We start from the raw sequence: 19,170 nt of genomic DNA on the forward strand, positions 1-19,170 counted from the left end.
ACTGGACTAGTTTGCCATTTCCTTTCCCAGCTCATTTTACAGATGAAGAAACTGAGGAAAACAGGATTAAGTGACTTGCCCAGGGTCACATGGCCAGCAAGTGTCTGAGGCTGGATTTGAACCTGGGTTCTCCTGACTTCAGGCACAACACTCTATCTACTGCATCACCTAGCTACTCTAAATGAAGCCCAGCATTATTTTAGAACACAATGTAATCCTTTTCAACACTCATCATAGCTTAATTTGTAAAGTATTTATCTGTTCATAACCCTAGTACATTCTCTAAGCATTTTCAGAAGAGGGACCAAGTCTCATTTATCTTTTAATTTTCTCCATTGCTTATCACAGTACATTGGAGGTACTAAATAGGTATTTATGCCCCAGGGTCACACAGTCACTTAGTGGAACAGTTGAAACCAGAACTCAGTTGTTTTGACTTTCAATCTAGTGCTATTTCTTCTGCACCACAGCAACTCCTAAATTTCTAAAAATGAGTAACACAGAGAGTTCAATGTCTATGGTGTGACTTGGATAAACATATTTTTACTATTATATATTTCATTAATATTTTAATATCATAGATTTGTTATTCATGCTTATAGGTGAAAGTGGTATCACTATTTAAAACAAAATAATTTCTTTTTTGGATTTGGAATGTATTGTTCATTTCTTTTATTTTTTCCCCCTCTCCTTTCTTTTCTTTTCATTTTCCTTTTTTTTGGCTTGGGAGAGGAGGGCTATGCATCAATGACTGACTTTCCATGTTAGGTGTTGATTAGTTAATATTAAAATGAGTTTCAATTCCTTGGGCATACATCATATGAGGACATGGTAAAATGAAAACAAATCATGATAGTTGGCAGAAAGAAAAACAGGCAAAGGATTAACAACTTAATGAATATAAGCCAGACAAAAGCTTATAGAGCTGGTTGTACTATGATGACTTTTTAGTTCTTTTAGTAACTGGAACATAAGATGGAAAATACAAAACTATTTTCTTTTCCTGGTCTGATTTAGTGGTTATAATTCTCAGTTACCTCGTCTGTAAATGGAGATTAAAGGTAATCTTATCTTTCACCAGAGGGAAGTGTGACCGAATCATTTAGTATCAGATAATAATCATGAAGAGTAATCAAATAAGCGTGAAGAAATTTAGTGGATCCATTTGTTCATGACCGCAGATAGTGCTAAGTACTTAGCTACTGAAAATGTTTAATTTGGTCCATATAGTATGCATATAATTTGGTGCATATAACTCTCCAATATGTGATCTTAATATATAAAGCTTCTACACAATCCAATAGGGCTGTATGATCAACAGTCTGCATTTTAATAAGTCTTAAGGAGCCAATGACTTCTGTTAGGCAACACAAACAAGCTCCAAATGATTTCATAAAAGAGAATTGGGGCTTATAAATGAAATTAGTTTTAAAATGCAGATATGATCCACATGGATAGAAGTTAAAGTCTCTCCCCCCCATTAACATACACATAAATACACAAAGATTAAAATTTCCTCCCCAAATGCAGCTTTCTTTCAAGCCTCACAGTTTTTTTAGTAAGATAGGAAATACTAATGAATATTCAATTTCTATCCCTTCTGACAACAAATTTCACTTTTTTAATCTATTGAGTTAGCCCCAAATCCCTATTTTCAGGTCCCTTCCAAAAGACAAGACAGCCTCGGTCTAGATGAAGGAGGGAGCTGTATGTGTCTGAACAGGGCAATGGTAGGAGGAGGTGGAGCCATTATAAACTCTTTGAGGCAGTTGGCTCACTTAGTAGATAAAGTTAGTTTGGAGTCAAGAAGACTGGAGTTCAAACCAGGCATCTGACATTGACTAGTTGTGTGACTAACCTTTTTCTGCCTCAGTTTTCTCAGCTACAAAATGGGGACAATAATAGCACCTACTTCCTAGGGTTGTTGTGAGAATCAAATGAGATAATATTTGTAAAATAAGTAACATAGTGCCTGGTACATAGTAGATAATTAATAAGTTCTTTCTTGTTCCCTCCCCTCCCTCCTTTCTTTCTTCTCTTCTTTTCTACCTTCTTTCCTCTCTCCTTCCCTTCCTCCCCTCCTCTCTTCTCCTCTCTTTACATGCGGTGTCATGTCCTTACCTGAGGGTACTCTGCCCAAATGAAAATAAATTTTGATGGCTCAAGCTTACTTTGATATCATAGGGTTTGCTGGCTAGATTTCTTTCTTAAAGACCATGCCAGAAACCCAGTTCACTCTAGCTCTCACTGATTGACCAACAATAGGTTCCTGCCCAAGCACCACTTAATAGTTACTTTTTGGGCCTAGTAGCTTAAAAGGACTGAGGTCTCCTACTATATCCTGGACCATCACCAGTTGTCCTGATCTATATCTTGCCACTGGACCCAGATGGCTCCAGAGGAGAAAGTGAGGCTGGTGACTTTGTACAGCCCTGCCTTATTGTAATCCAATTCACTTGCAAATCATGGCATCACCTTCCTGATGTCATGGTCCTCTTTGAGAATGAAGAACAAACCACAACCCTCCTCCCTTCTTTCTTTTTTCCTTCCTTCCTTCCTTCCTTCCTTCCTTCCTTCCTTCCTTCCTTCCTTCCTTCCTTCCTTCCTTCCTTCCTTCCTTCCTTTCCTTCTTCCTTTCTTTCCTTCCTTCCTTCTGTAAATGGCGTATCTATCATTACTCCCCTAATCCTAGCCTTGTTTCTTCTAGTTTCTGCTGGGATGCTGGGTATTCAACAGTGTTCTGACTTAAAGGCTTTCTTTTAAAAGAGGAGAAAGCCATGAGAAAGGATGAGCTCTAGCGCATTTCCATTCAACAGCCTTCTAGTCACTGCCCAACCTTAGCAGGGCTCCTTGCAAGTTATGGTCTGGTCTATGGTGTTTGAGGTTTGACAGGCTCACCCACATTCTAATCAACCTATCAACTATGAACCTAGTTTCTTTCTGCCCTACAAGTCTGAGGTCATTTAAAACAGCCACTTATCTCCTTCCCTGGTGGAGTGCTTGTCTGGGGTAGTGTAGACATTTCTTGGCATGGACAACCAATCTGCTTAGTCACTGAAGAGCTCCTCTTTTTTCTCAACAAAGGACAGTGATATGCTATGCTTTATCTATAAAGGTGCCGTCACTGAGCTTGGCCACCATCAGCAAGGAGGAGTCTCTTGGAAGCAAAATCTCAAACATCCAGGCACCTATACTCATAGGAGAGATGTTAAGATGGTACAAACTCTCTAGTGATAATCCTGAGGTACAAAAGGGCACCCCAGAAAGCTTTCTCTCCTTGCTTGCAGCTGGGGTTTCCTCTATTGCAATGTACTCCACTTAAATGCCCCCTAGACCACTTGAGGACTAGGCAGAACTCCTGTCTTGTCCTGTTTCCCAACCTGGCTCCTTCTATTTACCCCATCTGGCACAATTTCATGTATCGAACAGAGGGCTGTATATTTGCAGTGACACAAACATTAAATAATCATCATACCTGAGCACCCTGGGAAGAATTAAGGGAGGACTGTCAGCTTTAATTTGGAATTTTCTTGTTCTTTGTTAGTTTGGCTCTCAGACTTAAAGCCGAGAGAGAACAGAAACTGTCATTACTATCTGATGGCTTCTCAATGACACAGAAGAAATTAGCCAGGGACTCGTTCCCTGTGGATGCTTGTATCTAGCACACATTTCAGCAATCTCAGCAGAGAGCAAGCAGTGACTGGCCCAACTCCTTGCTAATATGGTGATTCAATCAAATCAGATTTTCATCGAAAGGTAGGGCAATTTCTTTGCACATGTTCCACTGGGGACTGGGGATTTGGTGGGAAGGAAGAGGGAGAAGAAAAGGAGAAACAAGACTGAATAGACCAGAGGTACAATAGCTTTAGCTAAGAACCAGGGCTGGTTGGGAAACAGTGAGGTTAGCATATTTTCAAAATGCCATCACCAAATTCACTCAGACACACCAAGCACATCACCTTTGGTGGAGAAGAAATAATGATAGACTTAAGTTAACATAAGTTGAAACTAGGTTCAAATCATGCTCTCATTAAGCTGTGTGACCCTGGGTAAGTCACTTAATCTCTGAGCCTTAGTTTCTTTATATGTAAAATGGCAATAATAACAGCAACAACACTTGTTTCAGACATAAAATAACAATGTATCTGGAGCAAGAGCACAAAATAAATTTTAGCTATTATTACTCATTTAAACCCAGTGAGGTTTGGAGGTGGGGGATAGGATTAGACATCAGTTTTTAGCAGGTAACTGGATTAATGACAGCAAGACGCTTCTTTTGCAAACATAACCATATGCCTTTCCCTACCAAGCAGAAGCAGTAATGTTGGCTGCTTAGCTATGTTCTTTGACCCTACAAATAAGGGACCCCACAAAAAAAGCTGGTGTAGGAGCCTGGAAATTATATTTTTACCAGCGAGTAAATGGGTTTTAATGCTTTACTCACTTATGAGTAATCTGGAGTCTGTCAATGTGACAAATCTCATTAACACCAAATTTGCCTGGAGAAAAAATGCTGTGCAATTATGAAAGGTAGCATGTTTCTAAGACAGAGCGATTAAAAAAAAAAAAAAGACGGCAGAATTTGAGAAAAGAGGGGAATAAGACTGACCTTCTGCAACTCCCCTATCAGGAAATGTGTAGCACTTTACTGTGATGTTTATGGTACTATCCAGCAATACTAGTGCTAGTCTGCTGCTCTCTCTCTCCGCACCCTCACTATCTTACCTTACCCCCTCCCTCAACTTCAAAGCACATCTAATTATGGACAGAAATTAAATTTGATGTTCATTAAACAGACACCACCAAAGACAGAAATTACAAATTGAGTCCAAATTATCCTTTGGAGGATCACTGCCTGATATCTCATGCTCAATTCCACCCAAATGGTTTCTGACTACCACAATTTCCCCTTCAAAATATCTCCATTCTTATCTCTTTGGAGAATTAAAAATGATGACTTACTGAGGCAAAAGGATTACTTTTCAATTCCAATGGGGTACTGACAAATATTCTTGTAAAATTTTGTCATAAAATTTTCTTGCTAAGATCTGAAATTCTAACTGATTCCTTCTTGGTATGTTTTCTACTATTTTCCTAAACTAAAAGCACTAGTTTTCACAACTTAGTGATTTTGTAAATTTTTTCCTAACCGTACCCCAAAATGAAATGTGCCATTGTACCAAATGAATATTTATACTCTCTTTAAGAGGAAATACTAGATCTTCCCTATCACATCATTCACTCAGAAGAATTCATTGCCCAGGGGAAGGGAGGAAGGAAGAGAATAAGCATTCATATGGTGCCTACTATGTGCCAGGCTCTGTGCTAAGCTCTTTTTAAATAAATATTTTCTCATTTTACCTAAGAGAAATATTATCTCATTTGTTCTCACTTACCAGCAATAAAGGTGCTTATTGGAATATAGAACAAATAGAGGAAGGAAATCTGGGAAACAAGAACCTATTTGGGAACTTCTCTCAAACTGTAAGGAATATCTGACTAAATACATATTCAGGTATGCATACTGGAGAAAAACCAGTGGGAAAGGGGATACTCAATCATAAACTCCTGGAAGGCAGAGTCTGTCTCATCTGCCTTTGTATTCCTGGCACCTGGCAAATAAGGAGGACTAAATGCTTGTTGTACTTATTTTCCCAGATGTTTTATACACAGTCCTACCTAGAGATAGGTGGTATTCCTAATAAAGATGTACTTCTTTTTAAGAGTTTTTAGATGTTCTATCATGGCCCTCAATATCTTTGAGAGGCAGATCTAGAGGAGTTACCTCTATTTTAAGTCAATGGAGAAATAGAAGAACACATCCATTAAGTGAGTTGCCAAAATCCAACTTCCTTTAAGCTAACCTTCCAGTCCTGTGATCAGCTTTTATTTAGTATCAGCTTTTATTTCTTCCTAAGGTAAAACGAAGGCCCAGCATACACATAAGCAACCTAAATGAGGATATTCAACTACTTGGTGTCATAACCAGAATATGATTAGGTGGTTTCCAGTCAGCATGGCTCCTAGAAAGAGAGACCTATCATTTGTGCCTTCATTATCTTTGGGTATGTCTGTGATTCATGGAATATCACTCTTCACAGAAAGAAGATTGAGGGCAAAGATAGAGAGGCACATGGTGACTGTAAGGGGGCAACCCTATATTTTGAATGATGATTTGTATAGAAGAAGCAAAATCAAGGATGTCATCAAAGAAATTCAAGGGAATACCCTTTCCCTGGTTCAGGGAAAGGGTATCCCTTTCCCAGAACCAGGGATGGATATCTGGAGGGTTCCACTGGCATCCATACAACATCAAGATACATACAGGGAACACTGTGTGCTAATGGCAGAAACACATAGAATGAGTAGGTTTTGATGGTGTATGAGGAAAATGCCATCACCAGAAGGAATAATCACACCATAGCTCCAAACTATTAAAGTCATCCCAAATGGGGATGCAAAAATATCTTCAGCATGATCAACAATTTAAAATAAATCTATTTCCCACAAATCAGGTATTTACAAATACATTATAGGTTATGACAGATTCATAAAGTTCTTCTGGTCAGAACAGGAATATTTTCAGCAAGGATAAAGATAAGAGGTCTCCTACTCCAATAATTTTTCTGGAAAAAAAAAGAAATAAATAGAGGGAATATCCAATTTAAAAAGGAATTTCTCCAAATAACTAACATACTGCAAGCATAGTCATGACCACTATAAGTAAATATTTTAAATAAATTGGGCACCTGAAAAATTCTTTTCTTTCAAAAACCATTCTACTTTTGCACAAAATGTCTTTTCCCCAGAAATTAATATGCAAGGTAGTTTTGGGAGGCAATACCCTCTCCCCTCCCCCCAAGTAGAAGACTTCAAGCTGGATGAGAGTTTTCTTGTTCAGATGCGGTTTGAATTTGAAAGCGTCTGAGTCCCCATATATCTGTGTGATTCTGTAATCACACAACTGGTTTAGAATGAGAAGATGAAATCTGAGAAGATGGGGTTCAGACTCCAGGAACCTCCCTCCTGGCGTGTCGGTATTTTGGGGTCCCCAGCACCCCGAACCTCAACACTATTATATCTTAGGGCTGGAAGGGATCCTGGAGTTTTAATCCAACCCACTTTTGACAGATAAAACAAAAAGTGAGGTTACAAAGGAGTGAAGCTGTTTGCTCAAAGTCACAAATGGTATCAGATCCAGGATTCCCTGTGTCCTATACTATATCCACCTCTAATGCAGATAATAAAGTAAAATACAATACATCTTGTGATGTTCATGAAAATATGTCAAATTGTACTTAAACCTAAACTGATAGAAATAAATGTGAATTTATATTGAAATGATTAATCAGTATTTAGGAACCTCCCCCACCCCAAGTGAGCACAATCACATTTTGATATGAATGTTAAAGAGAACAGAAGAAACATAGCTTAGTAAATTGTAAGGCATGGATTTGCATATGATTACTGGAAAGCCTATCATATACCTTTAATATATTATAGGATAAAAATTCACAATTGCATCTCCACAGCTGTGCTGAGGCCATAGCTCTTAAGCTTCTTATGGCTTTTTTTCTCATATAACCTATGGTTATTCGAGATCTGGAATTATTTTATTATAATATTTCCCAGCCAGCATCCCGGGAATGCTGCAGCCAGTGGTGATGTCCTTGCCAGAGCAGATTGGAGCTACCACAATACTGGTTGTGATTGCTGCATAGAGTTCTGAAAAGGTGGGTGGGGATGCAGGGCAGGGAGGAGGGCGGTGTTGCTTCCTATTTGTTCTCTATGGGCTTCTAGGGTTGAGACCTCTGCCCTAGATTGAACTAAAAAAGAGGTTCTACGCCCTTATGTCCTTAGGGGACAATTGATCAACAAATTTATATTGAATGACAATGTGGCAGACTCAGTGCCAGGAACTGGAAATATGATGACAAAAAAATGAAACAGTCTCTGCTTCCTGCGAGCTTACTTTCTATTGAGTCTTTCTTGGAAAGCCAAGACACTACAAGTGAAACTCCCCAGCTGATTTCACTATACTACAATCAGTAATATGCAATGATTGGGAAAAAAAGAGCATAACAGCATATTACAAAGTCTTTGGACTATGTTGTTTTTTTTTATGGGCAAAATGAACCATTTAAAAGATATCTACAGAGTTACACAGCCCAGGTGGGGAGGCTTCATTATGTGAATTATTAACAAGATAACATATTAAACTGAAAATATGTTAAGTTTAATTGAAAGCTTCATATCTAAACTGCTTATAGTAGGATTTAGTGACTCTAGTCATAGTATACTTAGCTCCTTGGTGTCTCTCTTATTGACAGTGGAGTCTAATGGCTCCTCAAAATCATTACAGTCTTATATCAAACATTATAGAAGAAGCATTATGAATTTTCATATGGGATTTCTGTCTATTACAAACTACCTGGGGATTCTAAAATCCATTTTTTTCAATGAGCTTTATTTACACAACTGACCACAAAGGGTTACTGTTAGAAAGGAAAACAAAGTAAATAGCTGCTTTTGGGTTCAATCAAGTTCTTTTGTAAAATTAAAAGGGTTTTTCAATTATGAAGAAGTGGAATTATTTCCTATGGACAATTGTATGTCCTGTTGATATGAGGAAAAATTCTGGTCTGTGAAACGCTACTTTCTCAAGCTATTATATGAATAATATATTTTATATATGAAATAGAACTTGGGAGATTTATCTTCATACACTATAGAAGCTATGTTCCTGTCTCCTGAAACATGCTTGATTTAAGGGTATCTCAGAAGATGAGCAGGGTTAGAACCTGAATGGAAGAAACTACATTAAAAAAAAATTAAAATACCTTTGGTGCTGCTACAGGAATCCTGACTGTCACTGTGTGACCATTGCATTTCAAAGTAGGAATGGATTATTTATACTTATTATATTACATCTTCATCATTAATTTTTATTTATATTATTTTTATGTTATTATTTATATTTTCCTTATAAGGATGGCTTTTCTTCCCCAAATCATCAGAAAACCCCCCAATAATGATCCATATAATTTATTCCTTTTCAAATGTATGGCAACTGGAATTTGGATAGTGTTTAAAATCTAATAACTATATCTCTGAGCTATATAAAGTGAAAAGAATGACAAACACTGTAGCAGAGAGAAGGCAAAGTTACCACAGGGATAAAGTTAGGAGAGTCATTAAAGTAAATAGATCTTTCATCAAAAAGCTCACCTGCCGGTAGAAAATGTTCCCAATCCTTCTCACTTTCCCACTCATTACCTTTTCCTGCTCATCTCCATTCCTCTAGAAGGTTCCTCTCATCAAAGGGTTGAGAGGATTCATTAGGTTATGCCTTTGATGAAGTATTCCACAAGGCACCAATTTCCATTGGAAACAGGAGAAAACAATAATGAAAAAGGAGTAAGAAAAGAAGATAGAAGGAAATGATTTTACAAGATAGTTTTGAAAATGATAATTTTTTTGAGGAGAAAAAGATCCCTCAAAAGGAAGGAAGAAATTGAAATCAGGGAGCCAGGTTTAAGGTTGGGAAGAACAGGGAGATAGATAGTGCTTGTGAAAATCCTTAGTGCTTTCTGCTCCCACCTCCCCCGCCTCCCCACTGCCAACCTCACCCCCCAGATGTTGTTGGGTTTTTTTTCTTTAGGTCTGCTTTCCTCCTTCTTTTAAATTCTGGGCATACAGGTTTATACTAAATTGCATCTTTTGTTCAATAATGCTACTGTTATTAAACACCTGAAGGTTAGCTATAAACAAGTAAGTAAGCGCTGCTGGCAATAACCCAAATGACCCTAGATAATTATTTCAATAATGATACAATAATTCCATCAAAACACACTTATAGACAGTACTCCCAGTGTCCTAAAGAACCCAATGCTGCCAAACAGAAATCATGCTAATACAGTTATCATCAACTCATCTTTGCTCAAAGCCACTAGAATACCTGGTCTTTTCTGTGACGCCAGGGCAGAAAACACTCCACACTCCTCATTTCGGATTGTCTCTATAGCTTTGTAAATCTAAGCCTCTATGTTCTGTGTCCAGGGCAGGGAAAATAATACCTTCACAAATGACATGAGCCAGCAAATGGCACACAGCCTAAGGTTGACTCAGTTACTAAAACAGATTGCTGTCACCACCACAGCCCATTGTAAGCTGATGTTATCTGTGACCTGAGTAGTTTTGGAACTAGCAGAAGAAATACATGGTTCAAAGTCACCTCATGCTGATAGGTGGGCTGTAACAAAGCAAGGCTCTTTTCCAAGGGCCATTAAATGGGACTACATTATCTTGGCCAGACCAGGTTACAAGCCCTGTTCCATGGATGATGTGAGGGTAGACTCTATGTGCAGGTGAAGAAATGTATAAGAGTTTGGGTTAGAATTAGAGTTAAGCTTAGGGAACACTTTGGAGTCCTAGGAGACTATACTAAGTTAAATGAAAAACAAGGAAGGATATAACCATGATTTTTAAAGCCTCATTCATATAACATCATTCATAAAATGTTTTTCTCCCTTAAAATTTTTATAAAATAGGTACTGAGGAAGGAGGACCAAATAGAAACCATAACTCTGGGCATCTGGGGGTCATTTACTCAATCAATAAGCATTAATGAAGCGCCTACTATGTGTTGTGCTAAGTTCCTGAAGATACAAAAGAATAGTTCTTGCCCTCAAGGAGCACACAGTCTAATAGGGGAGACATCAAAATAGCTACGTACAAATAAGATATAGACAAGATAAATTAGAAATAATCAATAGAAGGTGGGCTCTAAAATTAAGAGGGATTGGCAAAGGCTTCTGTGGAAGGTGCAATTTTAGCTGGGCTTGAAGTCAGAGAAACCCTCCCTCTACTCTCTAGCAGCATGCCGCACTGCTATGTATGCAGATGGATTTTCATTGCTTGCATGATGTATCTTTGATGTTGTGCCTTTTCCTAATCTCTACCATAACAAAGTTTTTTGGTGCTGCTGCTTCTTCATTCAAATAGAGTTTAATGGTGGAGGGAGATTTCACAGACTAAAGAGACACAGTTGAAGGGAATCCCAGAGGTTTTGTGGTCCAATCCCCAAAGTTGAGGTGACTAGGCCAAGGTTATACAAATAGTGAGTAGCAAAGTCAAGATTTAGACTTAGCTCCTCGGAATCTACTATATCCTTTCCTCTTCAATATGCAACTTCTTTTCAGTTTTTGAGATTCCTTACTGTTTTTCTTTTTATTTTACCCTTTGTCCTCTATTTTTGACTATCTCTGACCATATTTGAGCATACAGCTTCCTTTCATCCTTCACCCATCACTTCCATTTCTAATAAAAGTCTTTCATCCAAGTGAGAACTTTGTGAATGCCAGTGTGACCATTTTGTCCCTTCTTTCCACATGTATTGCTAAATATTCTGAGGGTGAGCCACTCCCTTGGGCTACATCATTCATTCTCCATTCCATTGGAAGACTGAATGCTCCTATTATGTGGGAAATGTTACACTTAAGAAAACAAAATGTCCCCAAGTGAAATTTACCATTGCAGATTCTTCAGTGTCATTTGACATAGGAAATTTTCCATTTTTAATACTTGTTTATTGAATACTTACCATGTGTTTAGCCCTAGGAAAAATTCAAAGAGAAATGAAACATAGTTCCTTCCCTTCAGGAGCTTACAATCAAGTACAAGTGGTCAGAAAACATGCACAAAAAGCTATAAGGTAGATAATGAGAAGTGATGAAGGACTGGTAGACTTCTGTGGGGGTGTAGAGGAGGCAGAGAACATTTCTGGTTCAGCAGTGGGAGAATGGGGCCAGTATGCATGAACAGAGAGAAGGGTCTGTGGAAAAGAAAATATTTTAAATGGTCCTTGAAGGACAAGTAGTATTAAAATGTGTAGAAATTGGGTGACAGGAAAAAGGATAAAAGGATACAATGGAAGGGTACAAGGAGATATTTCAAACAACTGGCATAGGACAAGCAGAGAAAGGAATTGAGCTGTTTCCAACTGCATGTTGAAAGCTCCCACTCATCTGCCCTTCTAACACCTTAAACTCAATGTGGCCCATGCTGAGTTCATTCATTCCTTCAAAAAATATTTATTAAGAATTTTTGGGTACAGAGCCCTGTACTAGGAGCTAGAGGAGAAAAAAAATTACGATAGGATACCTTTATGAGACTAAGCTACCAGAAAGAGAAGGATCAGATGCTAATAAAATCAATCAAGAAGCATTAATTAAATGTCAACCATGTGGTGGGCTCCCTACTTTGTGCTGAAGACAAAAAGATAAGTGGAAACAGTCAATCTCCTCAAGGAGCTAATATTCATAGTAGGTACAGTGGGTAATCCTGCAGGATTTAAGAGTCAGGAAGACCCAAGTTCAAATCCCACCTTTTTACGTACAAGGTGTGACCCTAGGCAAGACATAAAGTCTATCAGACTCAGTTCTGTTATGGGTAAGAAAGAGCACAAAGCACATACCTGAAAGAGTCACTGTGAAGATCAAAGCAGATGGCATACATACAGTGTTTTGCAAACTTTAAAATATTACATAAGTGCTAGCAAGAAAGACAACATGGACATATGCATGTATGTACAGAACAGATGCAAAGTGATTTTGTGGAGGGCATGGCATCAGGAAAGTCTTCATGTAAGAAGTGGTGCTTTTATATAATGATTATATATCCAGTGTTCTATAATGACATTGTTTGGTTATTTTAGTGACCGCATCTAGAGTTTTCTTGGCAAAGATACTGGAGTGGTTTGCCATTTCCTTTTACTGTAACATGAGGGGAATACACAATAACAAATCTAAGGTAGCTTTTAGCTCAAATCTATGAGCCTTCATGATCTAATCCAGAGACAAGAGAAGATTTAGGGATTTATGGAAAAGATGATAATTTTGGATAAGTTGGGTTGGAGGTGCCAGTGAGACACCTCTATTTGGCTGACAGAGGCAATATCAACCTGAATCTCAGTGGAGAAATTGAGGTTAAAGATAGGGATTTGGAAGATTCAGAATCTCAGAGTCTTGATGGACCTCACAGGTAACTAGACTGCAACCAGTCTATCAATCCTTTCCATAACATTCCTCAAAAAGTGGGTATCCAGCCTCTGCTTGAAGATCTCCATTAATGGGGAATCCATTAATCCACGTCCTGGGGTAGCCTACTTTACCTTGGGACAGCTCTAACTGATGTAAGGAAAAAATTTCTAACAAGTCTACATCTAAAAAGTCTACCAATTGCTCCTAGTTCTGTTTTCTGGGGCTGAGCAGAAAGTCCAATGACAATCCTTGAAGACTTTTTAGGCAGTGCTTTGTGGCACATTTTTCCTTCCTCATGATAAACATTTACAGGTTCCTCAATCAATCATGCAGGGTATATTATCTAGTCTTCTCAACATTTTAATCCATTCATGTAATTGCATCTTTATCCTATAAAAATCCATCTTGCTTTCTCTGAAGTTGCTGGTTCCTCTTAGAACTAAGTCCACTTCATGAGAGGTGTCAATTTCAATAAATACTGATACTTGGATTAGAGGTGGTCTGACTCTAAATTCTTTGAGACAGTTCCACCACAACACATCATGAAACTTCAACAGTTTTTCAGCATCCCAGAGTTTAAACCTCAACAGTTTTTAGCATCACTAGGTGGGTCTGAGGCTCAGACTCTGACCTCCCCCGACTCATGTGTAAAAGCAAGGACCCCTACATACGGGGGAGGGCCTGCTATTGATGAGGGCTGGAGGGGAGGGAGTGAGACCCCCACAAAGACTGGGGTACCAGAGGCACGTCAACTGGAAAGAATTCATGGACTCAAGCATTGTTGAAGTCCGAGTAAATATTTATTACACTTTTCAGTAGGAAAGAGTTCTTAGGGAACCTGCAACCTTAGAGGGGTACAGGTAAAATTTATATAGAATATTCTATAGGAAACATGTGCCAAATATGCTAACTAGGTGTTTTGGGGTGAGATTAGGAAGTGGTTAAGGAGTGGTCAGTTATTAAAGGAACATACACTTTTGGTATCTACTGTACAGGTATTTTACCCAAAGTTCATCAGGAAATAGCCCAAGGGGGGACCTCCTGGAGGTGTGATTTTAGGCCTGAAACATCACTAAGTCAACAAGTGGTCAGGATTGACTTATAGAATAAGTTCTATAAGTACAGCTGACTGTTGTATCAGAAAGGGAGATAATGGTTCCTATTGGGGCTCGCTGTGTCCTTGGGCTGGGGAGAAAATGCCTGGGATAGTATTTTGAGGCTAGGGAGAAATGTGATTTTTAAAGAGAAAGGTGATTTTAGAACTGGGGTCCAAGCACATGTACCCAAGCACCCCATCATTATCACATGTTCTTCCATCTGCTTTTCTAAAAGCAAAGCAACTTTTGAGGGGTCAACAATGACTTTAATAGAGCACATGTATCATTCACTTAGTTCAGGGGAAAAAGTCAGCCCCCTAACTTCAGAGAAAACACCAAGAAATCAAAATCAATAGACATGGCTTCCAACTGTCTAACATAAGCAACACATACATCAGAGATCAACAACCGTCAGATTAATGCATTCATACATAGTTACCAGAGAGAGAGGCACCAACATCTGGGTTTTCAAAGGGGGGGCACACAAACCTTCTTCCAAAAACTAAGCACCAAAGTAAAATTTCACCTCAGAGTACTTATACATTTTTTCAGAGCCAGAGGGCATCACAACCCTTGAGAACCAGTGCCTCATTAACAAAAGGTGTGGGCCTTCCTACAAATCTTCCCAGGCCCATTAATGGGTGGGGAAGATCTTTAATCACATTATTCAATCAGAGGTACTTGATCATACTAAAACAAAAAAATGCATTATCAATACAATATGGAAAAGAGTCTCAGAATCAGACCCCCTCTAATCCAAAGATGTATGCTCTTAGCTGGGAAGTCCTTTAAGCACTTAGGAAAGCTTGACTGGATTTCTTGGGCCCTAATGCCCAAGGTCATTGTGGTCAGCAAAAGTCCTTCTAGAGAGAGGATACTCTATTTAGGAATCTCAAATTTTTTTCTTTTTTTTCCTTCATCCTTCAGTGGGACACCACTGAAGAGATGAATATGACTATAGTGGGGATTTCCTTAGGCTTACTGGCATTCAGTTCCAACTCCCATCCTATGGGACTACTAAATTGTAATAGATCCTGCTCTCTGTATAATCTGGAAGACCAAGAAAAGTTATCACTATCTGTGTTTTCTGTTTGTATTTGTTTGCTCTGTGTGTAAAAATCTCTGAGTCTGCCACCTTGTAAGATTTAAAATGCAGCCACCCAGGAAAAACAAATGAAAACAAAAAAACAAACCAAAAACCTGTACTTGGACTGGAAAGATTGATGGAAAGAAAGGTAGTTGGCAAAAAACCAAAATTCTCTCTCTCCCACAATTTTCTCTCTCTCTCTCTCTCTCTCTCTCTCTCTCTCACTCTCCCTCTTTTCCTCCCTCCCCCTCTCTCTTTCTATCTTTCTCTCTCCTTGGACTTTGGCCAAGTTCTAGAAGCAGGGGGAGGATAGACAGAAAAAAGAGGAAAGGGGAAACTTCTATCTATCTATCTAAGAGAAAAGGGGTACTTCATTGATGAAAAAGAGGCAGGTTTCAAAACTGCACTTTGGAATAGGGCTAGCACTTAAGGGTCACTTCCTGGGTCACAGAAAGAGAACTTGTAATGTCATTTGGAATATAGATCCAGGTAATTGAATTCATTCTGGTTACTATTTGGCACTAAGATAAATTGGGAAAATGCATAGAACTGAAAAAGAGACACCTCACAGATGAAACTTTGAGCTTTCCAGTGTGGGGAAGAGGGGACTAGGCACCACTGGATCTTTTCCAGAGTCTCACTCACCTTAACTGGCCTGTTCAAAGCTCTCATTTTCAAAGAAGTTTTAAACAGTGGACACTGAGGTGAATTTTATTTAAGTAAAAGCCCCCCAAACCCACTAAGATTTTCTCTTCCCCATGGTCCCACCTCTGATGAGGTTATTGCCATGAAGCCTTCTATGGTCCAGCTCTGACCAGACTGGACCATAGTGAAAAATTAGAACCATTAAGATTTCTCCTCCCATGGTCCTAGCTCTTGCCAGGCTAGGACTACAGTATCTTCTTCCTGGCATGTTGACTCTGATTAATCTGAGGATACAGTGAAAGGTTAGAACCATGAATATCCTTCACCCTGTCATCCTGGCTCTGACAGAACTATAGCTGCAGTGTGTGCCTGTTCGTCCTTCATTGCCAAAGAAGACCATGCCATCTGAGAAATAATGACATGACTTGCATTTGACTAACCAGCCTCACTTCTCCTCCAGAGCCATCTGAATCCAGTGACCAGATATTCATCAGGATGACTGGAAACGATCCAGGATGAGGCAGTTGGGGTTAAGTGACTTGCCCAAGGTCACACAGCTAGTGAGTGTCAAGTGTCTGAGGTGAGATTTGAACTCAGGTCCTCCTGACTCCTGCACTGGTGCTCTATCCACTGCACTACCTAGCTGCCTGACTGTAGTGGAAAAGTTAGAAGAATGGTAGGGAATTTGAGTTAACCTCCCCCACCTGGCAAAAGGAACAAGGAGGGAGGCACAGCAGCTACAGTGGGGTTCCCACTGGCAACAGCCCTATGTCCCTGGGCACCCAGAAGCCCATCTCTAGGCAAGCAGATGAATCTCTCCTCTCAGACCCCCAAGTTTTTGCTCCCACACCACCAGAACAGGAGCTTCTGTTCCAAGTTCCCTGAATCTGAGCAACCCCTTTTAGGAAGTTTATAGGTTCCTCAGGGACCCTCCTCCTTATCTACCAAATCCCTGTCCTCAATTGCCCCTGGGCCTTTAATTCAGGTGCTGGACTTTATAACCTCCCAGCACTCCCTGGTAGTTAGTCCCTCCTATGGTACCCTCTTTCTTCCTCCTTTCCGCATTGAACACTCCCACAATTAGGAGCTGTAACTGTGGGGAGAGAGGGAAAGGAGAAGGGAAATGGGGTTAGAAACCAGTCAGTCAACCAGACTCTATACTTGGTAAGCCCAATCTTCTATCAATAATTTTTACATGTGATGATTTGGATGTGCAATTAATGTCATCTGAAGTTTACTATTTGTGTTATTACTGTACTTCTAAATTGTAGTAAAATTCGTATATTGTAAAACTTGAGTGACCATTATGAGTTACAAATGGTGTTAGACAAAGCAACTTTTAAACTGAATTTTCTGAAACTAAAAGACAGTGAAAAAGAAAGGTTTAAAACCAGTTATGTTATTTTATTAAACCCTGCTAACACTGTCTTACAGTTAAAACAAGTTGGCTCTTACTTATGAAAATTGTAAGATTGCTAACTAAGTTATTTGGGATTATTGTTACAATGTTAAAACCTAAAATTGATCCTACAACAGTTCTAAGGGTAGACAGGGTAGACACTCCTTTCTCCCTCCCTTAGGAAGATGGCCAAAGTTGCCTTCAAGGTTGCCATAGTGGGTGATTGGAGGCCACATGTGCCAGCTACCATATATTGGGATCCTAAAAGTAAAATATGGAAACTCTGAAAGATATCCTGGCAAAGAAAAAGAAAAATCAGTCAGGGGAAAACAAATTAAATTGAGATTGAAAGCAGGGGACTTGTCGTGCAGAAAGTTTGTGGCTTTCACCAGTTCAGAGGAACAATATCATAGAGTGGACAGGCAGATCAGCCACTTCTTTAGGGTCCCTATCAATTTCTCCTTATTTGCAAACTTGTCAGATCCCCAGAAACCATCTGTGGGCAAGGTCATCAGCCCCAAGGGGAAAAAAAAGAGCTTGTTTGGGTTATGGAGCTCCAAAACAATGAACTTCTCAATGAACTTGGCTTACTGAGAAATGAAATCTCTTATGTATGTAAGTCATGGTAAATTTTTATTGCTTATTGCAACTCCATATGAATAAAACAATTGTAGGCCTAAGCTGTGATTGGTGAGACTTACCATTTGAGATAAAAGCCCTTGGAACTACAAATAATTTTATTTTGAGTTTGAATTTAGATATAGTTGTTTCCTGTAAATCAGCGTCTAAGAGAAATGCCCCAAGGTACTAAGAAGGAATATGATCCTGCTACAGGTGAAGATTTGCTTCTGGGAAAAGCCAAGAGGGCAATTTTAGCCTCAATCTAAAATAGGACCCTTGTGGCTCAGATTCCCCATTGTTTTCCTTTGAAAAGGAATGCTTCCCACCTGGATATTCCTGAGTCTGCTGTGAGATGGAATTAAAGTGACTCTTCTCTGAATTCACACAGAGCTAAGGATGTTTTATCCTGTCATATCTGGCATGTCCCTGCTTTTTCCTATCATAGCAAATTTCTCTAATTAGAGCAAGTGGTCAGTAAAAGATGTCAGTACAATGTAAATATGTGAAATCTTGCTGTTTTCAATATGAATGTGTAGTCATTCCATATTCCAAACAACTGGGTAAATTAGTACTTGGGTTTGTCATCTGCTTGCCTGCAAAGTCAAGTGAAAAAAGAAGTTTATGAGATAAAAGACAAACACGATGTTAATCATTATCCTATATACTAAGGCTGGGATACATCTGAGTTACTAAAATGTTTGTTAGATCTAAGCTATTCAGCCTAAAATTATTTTCCTTTCCACACCCTAAATAATTCAGCAAGTGGGTATTGGGTCTAACCAACTGCCTGTTACTAGATATATCTTTCTTTCTCCTTATATCTGGGGCTCTGCATATTGAAATTGGTGGTCTCTCAGACTACAGGTCAATTCACCTACAACTGGCAGCAAACAGTGGATGCCAGTCCATATTCACTCATCATCCCCTGGATGTGACCTATCCTAAGTTCCAGTCAACCTCCTCCTTGGGACCCACTGAGCAGGGGCAGCTCTATGACCCTTTAGAGCCTGAAGAAGCTTCTGAAGCAAAGGCTTTCATCCCAAATAAATTTGGGTCCCAGCCCTCTGAGGGGGGAATGAGGGAGTCCTAATAGAGCTGCCCCCAGAACCAATAGTCTAACTTCATTATAGGCCTACTGTACCTATGTAGAGCCCTCTGGTAACATCCTGACTTCTTGATATATACCTCACTGGAAAAAGAGATGTGTCCCTGAAACTCATAGTTCTCACAGAAGCAGCAGACATATCCATGTGATGGGAACCCAGCCACTGCCCTGAGACC

The 19,170-nt window shown here is 39.2% G+C and overlaps 1 protein-coding gene across 8 annotated transcripts in view; it reads right to left on the reverse strand.

Annotated features, from left to right (window-relative positions):
- The window catches only part of ZNF385B (zinc finger protein 385B), a 510,100-nt gene that overhangs the window by 164,202 nt on the left and 326,728 nt on the right, over positions 1–19,170 (reverse strand). The window contains exon 1 of one of the 8 annotated variants that reach the window (XM_072612533.1): positions 9,959–13,134. The exons of the other annotated variants lie outside the window; for them this stretch is intronic. The gene's annotated coding sequence lies outside the window, so the exon portion shown is untranslated. Of the gene's footprint in view, positions 1–9,958; positions 13,135–19,170 lie in introns of those variants that run through there. 8 annotated transcript variants of the gene reach the window in all.

Source organism: Notamacropus eugenii, chromosome 5 (assembly GCF_028372415.1).
Source record: "Notamacropus eugenii isolate mMacEug1 chromosome 5, mMacEug1.pri_v2, whole genome shotgun sequence".
Taxonomy (NCBI): domain Eukaryota; kingdom Metazoa; phylum Chordata; class Mammalia; order Diprotodontia; family Macropodidae; genus Notamacropus; species Notamacropus eugenii.